At 47.4% G+C, this 11,904-nt stretch overlaps 1 pseudogene; it reads right to left on the reverse strand.

The window, feature by feature from the left end:
* Positions 1-263: 263 nt before the first annotated feature.
* On the reverse strand, positions 264-438 carry LOC139266529 (U2 spliceosomal RNA; annotated as a pseudogene).
* Between the last annotated feature and the right edge of the window lie 11,466 nt (positions 439-11,904).

The raw sequence follows: 11,904 nt of genomic DNA on the forward strand, positions 1-11,904 counted from the left end.
CCAGGTAACCAAATAACATTGGCAATCATGCGTTCTCCAGTTAGTCCCACAAGAGAAGGCGCATTGCGAGTGAAACTAGTCTTGGGCAACATATCAGATGTCACTTAGACAGATGATCTGTTCATTATCACATTGCTGTTAGTGGGAGCTTGCTGTACATTTTTTTTTAAATTTTTTATTTTCCAATTTCGTTCCAGATCAACTCTAACCCCAAAGATCACTTTGCGCCAATGTGTTTGATCTTAGGCCAAAAGGCCGAGAGGCGAAGTTGCACCGTTCCTGGAAATATTGCAATACCAGGTCGGTGCATGGAGTGGACGGGGCAAGCCTCTGATCCAGCTCCCTGTCCAAAAATCAATTCAATATCATGTCCCCATAGGGGATATTAAACTGATAAGAACAGATACTACACTTGATCTTAGCCAAAAGGCTTGCTGTACATAAATTAGCTGCCATGTTTCCTACATTACAACAGTGACTTTACTTCAAAAGTAGTTAATTGGCTGTAAAGCACTTTGGGACGTCCTGAGATAGTGAAAGGTGCTATATAAATGCAAGCTCTTTCTTTAGTTTTATACTTGACTGGAGAACAGAAAGGTAAATAGTTCTTAATATTAATTACAATCTTTCTTATATATGAGAGGAATAGATGTTTTTGTGGGATGTTTGCTGGGCTGTTCAGCATGTACTGTATCAGTGAGAGGCTTCTATGACTTAATGTCGGAGTGTCAGGAGTGCTGTCAAATGAGCAATGGATTTACACAGCGTGAGCTGCAGGCGGAATGATTCATTGTTCCAGGGGAATATTAGTGTTGCAGAAAGTGAAACATTGCACTGCCCGTCAAAGGCCCAATGCTCAATACAGTGAGCATATTGGATTTTAAAAAGACTGGATTATGTCAAGCCAACAAGTTGCATTGTGTCAAGCCAAAGCATTGGAGGCGGGGCGAGACTTGCGGTAGGATTCACGGCAAATAGAGTCTATTTACGCAGTAAACAGAGTCTATTTAAAAAGAGTCCCTACGAACTACAGCAAATATAACTCAATGCCCAAAACTACAGCAAAGTCTCCCGATAAAAGCGAAACGAAGTGAGTGGAGGCAAGTCACATTGTACAGGTTGAACCTCTCTGGTCCGGGACTCTCTGGTCCAGAATCACCCGTGGTTCAGCATTAGTTTGCGGAACTGCCACTTTGCGTTGGTGGCATCCCGGTTTCCCACGCTTCCTGGAAGTCAAAGGTTTTTAAGGCATGATGAGGTAGATAGCCCAGGAGAGTGGTGAGTAGCAATCTACAGGTACCGGTATGCCTAGGCTCGGCGTATGCTTATGCAGGGTACATCGGTACAGTCATAGACTGATCTCCTATGCTTCGGAAAATTCTCTGTTCCGGCACCGGTCAGGTCCCGAGGGTGCCGGACCACAGAGCACAGAGGTCCAACCTGTACAAATTATGGGCTTACAATCAATGCCAGTGACTTACAGCAGTGAGGTCTCCAGGCATGATTGACAGGGGAATTACCCAATCATCTCCACTCTGGGGTATTATACAGGGAATTACGATTAGCAGTGAGCAGTCTTACAGAAACCGTGCAGCAGTTAATTTGACAATGTATTACCGTTATTTTATTGAGTGACTTTTACACGAATATGTATTTGTTTGGTACAGGGATACTTAGGAATGCTACAAAGTGTATAAATATATTTTTTTAAATTACCCTTGGGTTTGACCTTATTAAAGGACTGCTTGCATTTAAAACATATGCTTTGAATAAATATGGAAGGGTTTTGAAAAGATTGACAGAAGCTCAATGGCTCTCTGAATATTTAATGACCTACTAAGTCCCCGAAGCCTTTCAGATGTGGGACTAAACATGAATAAGGATTAGATAAGTTTAGTTTTAAGATCTAACCTAATTAATAGCTAACTACCGAAAGATGAATTTCAAAATCAGGCATCATCATCATCATCATAGGCAGTCCCTCGAAATCAAGGAAGACTTGCTTCCACTCTAAAAGTGCGTTCTCAGGTGGCTGTACAGTCTCTATCACATGTGGGACAGACAGTGGTTGGAGGAAAGGATGGGTGGGACTGGTTTGCTGCACATTCCTTCCGTTGCCTGTGCTTGGTTTCTGCATGCTCCCGGCGACGAGACTCGAGGTGCACAGCGCTCTCCTGGATGCTCTTCCTCCACTTTGGGCAGTCCTGGGCCAGGGATTCCCAGGTGTCAGTGGGGATGTTACATTTTATCAAGGAGGCTTTGAGGGTGGCCTTGAAACGTTTCCTCTGCCCATCTGGGGCTCGCTTGCCGTGTAGGAGTTCCGAGTAGAGCGCTTGCTTCGGGAGTCTTGTGTCGGGCATGCGGACAATGTGGCCCGCCCAACGGAGCTGGTCGAGCATGGTCAGTGCTTCAATGCTGGGGATGTTGGCCTGATCAAGAACACTGATGTTGGTGCATCTGTCCTCCCAGTTGATTTGTACCCCCGGCAACTCTGGCCTGATGCAGCCAGCTGATTTTGGAACAGGGAGCGCTTCACTGTGTCTCTGTATCAATGGGCAGTATTGACACAGAACACACCTTGTGCTTTGCCTACAGAAAACTCATCAAGGCTCCCTGGGAAGGGGGGTGGAGAGAAGGAAGCATGGAGGATGCAGCTAATGATGTACGTTAACTCCTCTGAGTGTTACTCTGAGGGATAATATTAAAGCCAAGGAAGTGGCATACAAATTGGCCAGAAATAGCAGTGAACCAGGGGACTGGGAGAAATCTAGAACTCAGCAGAGGAGGACAAAGCGTTTGATTAGGGCAGGGAAAATTGAGTACGAGAGGAAGCTTGCAGGGAACATTAAAATAGACTGCAAAAGCTTCTATAGATATGTAAAGAGAAAAAGGTTAGTAAAGACAAATGTAGGTCCCTTGCAGTCAGAATCAGGGGAAGTCATAACTGGAAACAAAGAAATGGCAGACCAATTGAACAAATACTTTGGTTCGGTATTCACTAAGGAGGACACAAACAACCTTCCGGATATAAAAGGGGTCAGAGGGTCTAGTAAGAAGGAGGAACTGAGAGAAATCCTTATTAGTCGGAAATTGTGCTGGGGAAATTGATGGGATTGAAGGCCGATAAATCGCCAGGGCCTGATGGTCTGCATCCCAGAGTACTTAAGGAGGTGGCCTTGGAAATAGCGGATGCATTGACAGTCATTTTACAACATTCCATAGACTCTGGATCAGTTCCTATGGAGTGGAGGGTAGACAATGTAATCCCACTTTTTAAAAAAAGAGGGAGAGAGAAAACTGAATTATAGACCGGTCAGCCTGACATCGGTAGTGGGTAAAATGATGGAATCAATTATTAAGGATGTCATAGCAGCGCATTTGGAAAGAGGTGACATGATAGGTCCAAGTCAGCATGGATTTGTGAAAGGGAAATCATTCTTGACAAATCTTCTGGAATTTTTTGAGGATGTTTCCAGTAGAGTGGACAAGGGAGAACCAGTTGATGTGGTTTATTTGTACTTTCAAAAGGTTTTCAACAAGGTCCCACACAAGAGATTAATGTGCAAAGTTAAAGCACATGGGATTGGGGGTAGTGTGCTGACGTGGATTGAGAACTGGTTGTCAGACAGGAAGCAAAGAGTAGGAGTAAATGGGTACTTTTCAGAATGGCAGGCAGTGACTAGTGGGTTACCGCAAGATTCTGTGCTGGGGCCCCAGCTGTTTACACTGTACATTAATGATTTAGACGAGGGGATTAAATGTAGTATCTTCAAATTTGCAGATGACACTAAGTTGGGTGGCAGTGTGAGCTGCGAGGAGGATGCTTTGAGGCTGCAGTGACTTGGATAGGTTAGGTGAGTGGGCAAATGCATGGCAGATGAAGTATAATGTGGATAAATATGAGGTTATCCACTTTGTCGGGAAAAACAGAGAGACAGACTATTATCTGAATGGTGATAGATTAGGAAAAGGGGAGGTGCAACGAGATCTGGGTGTCATGGTACATCAGTCATTGAAGGTTGGCATGCAGGTATAGCAGGCGGTGAAGAAATCAAATGGCATGTTGGCCTTCATAGCGAGGGGATTTGAGTACAGGGGCAGGGAGGTGTTATTACAGTTGTACAGGGCCTTGGTGAGGCCACACCTGGAGTATTGTGTACAGTTTTGGTCTCCTAACTTGAGGAAGGACATTCTTGCTATTGAGGGAGTGCAGCGAAGGTATACCAGACTGATTCCCGGAATAGTGGGACTGACCAATCAAGAAAGACTGGATCAACTGGGCTTGTATTCACTGGAGTTCAGAAGAATGAGAGGGGATCTCATAGAAACGTTTAAAATTCTGACGGGTTTAGACAGGTTAGATGCAGGAAGAATGGTCCCAATGTTGGGGAAGTCCAGAACCAGGGGTCACAGTCTAAGGATAAGGGGTAAGCCATTTAGGACCGAGATGAGGAGAAACTTCTTCACCCAGAGAGTGGTGAACCTTGGAATTCTCTACCACAGAAAGTTGTTGAGGCCAATTCACTAAATATATTCAAAAAGGAGTTAGATGTAGTCCTTACTACTAGGGGGATCAAGGGGTATGGCGAGAAAGCAGGAATGGGGTACTGAAGTTGCATGTTCAGCCTTGAACTCATTGAATGGCAATGCAGGCTCGAAGGGCCGAATGGCCTACTCCTGCAGCTATTTTCTATGTTTCTATGATACAAATGAAAAAAAAGGAAAGAATTTGCATTTATATAGCGTCATTCATGACCTCAGCACATCCCAAAACGCTTTACAGCCAATGAAGTACCTTTTGGCATGTAGTCACTGCTGTAACGTCGGAAACGCGGCAGCCAATTTGCACACAGCAAGCTCCCACACACAGCGCTGTGATAATGACCGGATAATCTGTTTTAGTGATGTTGGTTTAGGGATAAATCTTATCCCCAGGACACTGGGGATAACTCCCCTGCTCATCTTTGAAATAGCGCCATGGGATCTTCTCCATCCGCCTGAGAGAGCAGACGGGACCTCGGTTTCACGTCTGATCGGCAAAACGGCATCTCCGACATTGCGGCACTCCCTCAGCACTACACTGGGCGTGCAAGCCTAGAAGCTGGAGAGTGAAAAGTCCATTTGGCCTGCCGTCTCCACGCTGTCCATATGCAATTATTCTATCATGGTTTTCCCTAATTGTTGAGACAATACTTTTGAGAACATTAATAGGACTCGATTATAACTCCCCGTCACCTGGCGGAAACCAGGTGGAAGGGGCGCGGTTAAAACAGAGCTGGGGTGGGGGAGCTAACTCACTCCTTTCCCGCCCAATTTGGTCGACTGCGGTTTTTGATTGCAGGCAGCAAGGGCCCCATGCCGGTGGGACCCTCTTTCAATAGCGGGTCCGGCTCTCTGATGATATCATTGGTCTCAGATTTGCCATTTTAACCTGAGGCCTGAGAGGGAGAAGCAGTGGTGGTTTCCCCCAACGAGGAGGAACCTGATGGGATCAGGAGCCAGGACCAGCAGGGATCCAGCAAGGCACAATGTGTCAGTGACGAGCAGGAGTGGTTCTCCGGGGCCCCACAAGGGAAGCCTGTCCCGGGCCTCCCACCCGCCCTCCCACCCCTTGTAGAGTGTTTGTTGTTCACTCTACCCTGATTCTTCGACCTCGGAATTTATAGTGAGAAAGGACAACATATGGCACAAAATTTAGGCTTAATCCAGTGTCCGTTTTATTACGCAACAAAACCGACTAAAACTACAGGACTAGGCTGCTGAGAGAAATTTGACTTTAGACATACAATTACTAGCCCTGGCTGTAGCTACTGTAGGTTTGTGGCTGTTGATTCCGTGACCTGCTGTTTCTTCTTATAGCCGTTCTCAGACGCTTCTGTTCCTTTCTGCTGCTTCTTCTGTCTTCCTGTCCTGCTTCTGCTGCGCTGCATCGAGCTCGCATATTTATATCCAGGTTTTGAATAAGTTTCCCGATGGGCCGAGATCCGATTATCGATATGGTGATTAGTTTAACTGGCTGTGGTGATGAATTTGATTGGCTACTAATTTGCACACGGAGTCGACAATGCAAAAGATATTTCCTTATGCTGAATGCTCTGTTGTCCAAAATTTTGCATTTCGTAAGGTCCTTTGTTGTCCGGTCTTTCTCGTCATCATAGGCAGTCCCTCAGAATCGAGGAAGACTTGCTTCCACTCCTGAAGTGAGTTCTTTGGTGGCTGAACAGTCCAATACGAGAACCACAGACTCCGTCACAGGTGGGACAGATAGTCGTTGAAGAAAGGGGTGGGTGGGACAGGTTTGCCGTATGCTCTTTCCGCTGCCTGTGCTTGATTTCTGCATGCTCTTGGCATTGAGACTCGAGGTGCTCAGCACCCTCTCGGATGCACTTTCTCCACTTAGGGCGGTCTTGGGCCAGGGACTCCCAGGTGTCAGTGGGGATGTCGCACTTTATCAGGGAGGCTTTGAGGGTGTCCTTGTAGAGTTTCCACTGCCCACCTTTGGCTCGTTTGCAGTGAAGGATCTCCGAATAGAGCAGTTGCTTTGGGAGTCTCGTGTCTGACATGCGAATTATATGGCCTGCCCAGTGGAGCTGATCGAGTGTGGTCAGTGCTTCAATGCTCGGGATGTTAGCCTGGATGAGGACGCTAATGTTGGTGTGCCTATCCTCCCAGGGGATTTGTAGGATCTTGCGGAGACATCGTTGATGATACTTCTCCAGCAACTTGAGATGTCTGCTGTACATGGTCCATGTCTCTGAGCCATACAGGAGGGCAGGTATTACTACAGCCCTGTAGACCATGATCTTGGTGGCAGTTTTGAGGGCCTGGTCTTCAAACACTCTTTTCCTCAGGTGGCCAAAGGCTGCACTGGCGCACTTGAGGTGGTGTTAGATCTCGTCGTTGATGCCTGCTCTTGTTGATAGGAGGCTCCTGAGATATGGGAAGTGATCCACTGTGTCCAGAGCCATGCCGTGGATTTTGATGACTGGGGGGCAGTGCCATGTGGTGAGGACAGGCTGGTTGAGGACCTTTGTCTTATGGATGTTTAGTGTAAGGCCCATGCTTTCGTACGCTTCAGTAAATACGTCGACTATGTCCTGGAGTTCAGCCTCTGTCTGTGCGCAGACGCAGGCGTCGTCCACGTACTGTAGCTCAACGACAGAGGTTGGGGTGGTCTTGGACCTGGCCTGGAGACGGCAAAGGTGGAACAGCTTTTCACTGGTTCTGTACTTTAGTTCCGGGGAACTTGCTGACTGTGAGATGGAGCATGGCGGCGAGAAAGATTGAGAAGAGGGTTGGGGCGATGATGCAGCCCTGTTTGACCCCGGTCCGGACGTGGATTGGGTCTGGGTTGGATCCGTTGGACTCCAGTGGGCTTGTTTTCCCGACCCTGGTCAAACAAGTGCAGGGCCTCACGTAACAACTTAATTGTTGTTATGCATGAAGTCAGTTTTAGTTCCTGACCACAGAATGTCCCTAATTATCCAGCTTATTTCCAAAAGCTTGCATTAAATTCCATTTTTAGTTCATGGTCGCCTTCTGTGTTTTCCTGAAGATTAGTAACCTTACACCCTTTACAGGGATCCTGCTCCCAGAGCTATATGATGTCCGTAGATTGTGCTGGGGCCCTGGCACGGCCCGCTGCTGCTCCTCGAATTCCCGCTCCCACCCACCATCCAGGCACTGATTCCTGCCGGGGATCGAGCGGGAGTCCAGATGGAAATGCCACATGGAAATGATGCCAGGGAGGTAAAGTCACTCCGAGAGTCAGTCTAGGAGCTTGTTACTCACATGGCCACCCATCAACCCCACCCCCCACTCCCCCTCCCTTCACCCCACACACTGATCCTGTCCCGAATTAAAATAGAGGCCTAAGTTACTTCCCCGACCTCTAACAATAATAATCAAGCAATGCCATTCATGTCTCCGTAACTTTAATGGTCCTTTCTCAGCAGATATTGATCCAGCTCCCTATTGACGATTGACTCTGAATCAACTACCTTCTCTGGGACTCTGCTTCACATCATCACGATCTTGTGGGGAGTATTTATTTTTTCTGATCTCCAACCTTGCTAGAGGCTTGCGAATTTTCAATTGAGATCCTCCAGTTCAATGCTTTTATCCAAGTTAAAGAGCCAATTTACTTCCACCGTGCCTATATAGTGTTTTCAGGGGAATGGTAAAAGAGGGGCCAGGTTCAGGGCCATGAAGGGCCAAGTTGAGGACAGATCAAGAAAGGTGATCAACAGTTGAAACAATTATCCATGAATTGAGCCCAAGACTGATTTAAGAATCAGCCAGGGACTTTAAAAGGAGATATTATTGTGGAAGAATGAGATGCAATGGACACAAGTGTCTTCCCCACAGAATTTGTTCTGTCATTCATTACACAGATCGCTTTTCATATCAATTGAGCAAGTTTTCTTTCACATGTTGAAATGTTGTGACCTCTTCATTGTCAGGAATTCGTTTCCATGAAAATGTAAATGGGGAGAGATGTAAAGCGGACGGCCGACTTGCTATCACCCGTTTCACACCACCGCGCAATCCATATCTCCCCCACCCCCGCAGTCTTTCCCAGACTAAAATTTGCATCTTCAACAAATGGAAACAAACTTCATCTAAATGCTTTATAATCATAAAGAAAGACTTGAATTTATATAGCGCCTTTCATGACCACTGGACGTCTCAACGCGCTTCACAGCCAATGAAGTACTTTTGGAGTGTAGTCACTGTTGTAATGTGGGAAACGCGGCTGCCAATTTGCGCACAGCAAGCTCCCACAATCAACAATGTGACAATCTGTTTTTTTTAGTGATGTTGATTGAGGGATAAATATTGGCCAGGACACTGGGGATAACTCCCCTGCTCTTCTTCAAAATAGTGCCATGGGATCTTTTATGTCCACCTGAGAGCAGACGGGGCCTTGATTTAACGTCTCATCCAAAAGGCAGCACCTCCAACAGTGCAGCACTCCCTCAGCACTGCACTGGAGTGTCAGCCTAGATTTATGTGCCCAGATCCTTGGAGTGGGACTTGAACCCACAACCTTCTGACACAGAGGCGAGTATGCTACCCACTGAGGAACAGCTGACACTGCAAAACCAATGTGAACAGCCAAGGTCAATAGTACAGGGCAACTCAAATATCGGAAGGAGGGATAGGGAAGATGTGCAAATCGGTGATGGACTCTTTGATTTCCTGGCATTCCTCGTGAGCTCTCTTGGGCCCTCCATTTGAATGGTCTCTCGAATGCAACTTCTCACAGCAACTTCCCTTTATTTATCTGAGGTCTGACTTGGGTCCCAACTCTCCAAATAGGGGGAAGAGTGATAATGTATCTATATGAGGATGTCAGGAAGCAATTCTTCACACAAAGGGTAGTGGAAATCTGGAACTCTCTCCCCCCAAATGGTGTTGAGGCCAGGGTCCATTTAAAAATGTCAAAACTAAGAAAGGTGGACAAGGGTATTAATGGTTAAGGAGCCATGCCACATAGATGGAGTTAAAGAAAGAAATAAAAACCTTGCACTTATATAGCACCTTTCATGACCTCAGGACATCGCAAAGCACTTTACAGCCAATGAAGTACTTTTGAAGAGTGGTCAGTGTTGTAATGTATGAATAGTTAAGATGCAGATAAGCCACGATCTAATTGAATGGCAGAACAGGCTCGAGGGGCTGAATGGTGTACTCCTGCTCCGATGTCCCTATGTGCAAATGTAAAAACCTGAGCGTCTCAGTGCTCATTCTTAATGCAGATGACATCCTGCTTTGAAACAACTCCTGAGGGTGTCACCAGCGTCTGAGGAAGCTCAGTGATACTCAGACTGGATGTGTTCTGACACTGAAAGTTGCTAGAAGCAAATTACTCATGATGGTTCGCACAGCAACTAAAGGCAACATGTTCTCCGAGGATCTGTGGCAGTGTGCCATTAGACAGGAATGCTACCAGCCAGGAAATTACCCACTCCATTAAACTTCAGCTATAGCTCTTCGTACCCTGCAGAGGAGTGCTTTTTTCTGACACAGCAATATTCATCCGAATAAAAATACATGAGCCTGTACTTGTGTTCCGTACGGTTACTACACTGTTTGGACATGAGCTTAGTTACTCCCAGAACAACCCAGAATGTCACGTGCGTTAGCAGTTAGTGTATAACACCGGGCCAGAGGCATGGGCCATAAATGCACTCAGTAGTTACATAGAGAGTGACAGACTGGTTTCAATCCAATTAGTGAGTGTCACACCCAATATATACCGGGAATCATTTCAAGAGCGAGCAGTTTTGTGATACGGTAAGGCCCTTGGTATTCTGATTGTGTCCCTTATCGCTTGCAAAATCACAGCACTGGTAACAATATTTGTACGGAGCCCACATGCACAACAAATTGCATTTCTATCGCCCCTTTAACGTAGTGAAACATCCCTAGGGCACCTCACAGGAGCGTTTGGCACTGAGCCACAGGAGATATTACGACAAGCATTGTCAAAGAGGTAGGTTTTAAGGAGCAACGTAAAGAGGGAGAGAGAGGTGGAGAAGTGGAGAGGTTTAGTGAGGGAATTCCAGAGCTCTGGGCCTAGACGGCTGAAGGCACGGCCACCAATGGCGGAGCGATGAAAATCAGGCTTCCACAAGAGGCCAGAATAGGAGGAATGCAGAGATCTCAGAGGGTTGTGGGGCTGAAGGAGATCACAGAGATAGGGAGGGGGCGAGGCCGTGGAGGGATTTGAAAACAAGGTTGAGAATTTTTCAATTGAGGCGTTGCCGGACCGGGAGCCAGTGTAGCTCAGCGAGCACAAGTGCACCACGTGTGTACTTGCGCAAAAACTAATTTTGTGACTTTTATTTCCCGGCGCTCACCATTATTTAAGCGTAAATGGTACAGCAGCTTCAGGCGAGGGGCAGATGTGCTGTTTAAACATCAATGTCCCAAAGTTGCTGTCCGAGGTGTGCCACTGCTCCATTACGTTCACGAAAACGGGATCTCGCTGACCATTGAAAAGCACCGAAATTGCCCACCGCTGGAAACGGGGTGCACCTGCCCTGTGTCTGGTGTTTTTACTGGCGCGGTGGATGCGGTGGTCTCTTGAGCCAACTTCCACTCTTTGGCTTTTTTTTAGCGGACCGGGAGTCGGTCATAACGGGGGTGGATGTGCAGCGGTAAGTGGAAGTTCGCAGTTTAGAGGGGCGGAAGTTGGGGGCGGGCGGAGTGTCTACCGCTGTCACTCATCAGCGGAGCGCTGATGACATCATCCAGGCGCCACATCACCACGGCTTTCCCATTCACAAAGGGGTCAGCCGGCGCGATTGTTTAAGTTCGGTCCACTGGGCAGCCAGGGAGGGTTTTGGCAGGGGCCAGCAGCTTGGGCAGCCCGGCCAAACCAGAGGGGCATAATGGTCGGCCCGACCTGGCAGTCGGCCGACAAAATAAAAAACATGGCGGCAGCGGCAGTAGGTGCTCCCATTTCATGGGAGCCGCACCGCCATTTTATAAGGGCTCCAGCCTCACTGCATCGGCTGAAAAAAAGCAACATTTGGCACTGTGGGGCGGGAGCAAGGTTTCTTCGGCGATAGTTCGCCATCGTGGAGGGGGAACATTGGCGGTGCGCGCACTTACGATGTAACTTAGGATGGATCGGCAGTAGTGGAGCGGTGGGGTGGGGGGAGCGGGTCACTGGTGGGATACCGCAGGAGCAGAATTTTTAAAATGGCGGCTATTTCACTCTGCAAGCGTGGCCGCCGATTTCTGCCTGAAGGGAAGGGGCAATTTTGGCCCCTTGGTCTGCTTATTTAAGAAAGGATATACTTGCATTGGAAGCAGTTTAGAGAAGGTTCATGAGGTTGATTCCGGAGATGAGGGGTTTGACTTATGAGGAAAGGCTGAGTATGTTGGGCCTCT

This window comes from Pristiophorus japonicus, chromosome 6 (assembly GCF_044704955.1).
Source record: "Pristiophorus japonicus isolate sPriJap1 chromosome 6, sPriJap1.hap1, whole genome shotgun sequence".
Lineage (NCBI taxonomy): Eukaryota > Metazoa > Chordata > Chondrichthyes > Pristiophoridae > Pristiophorus > Pristiophorus japonicus.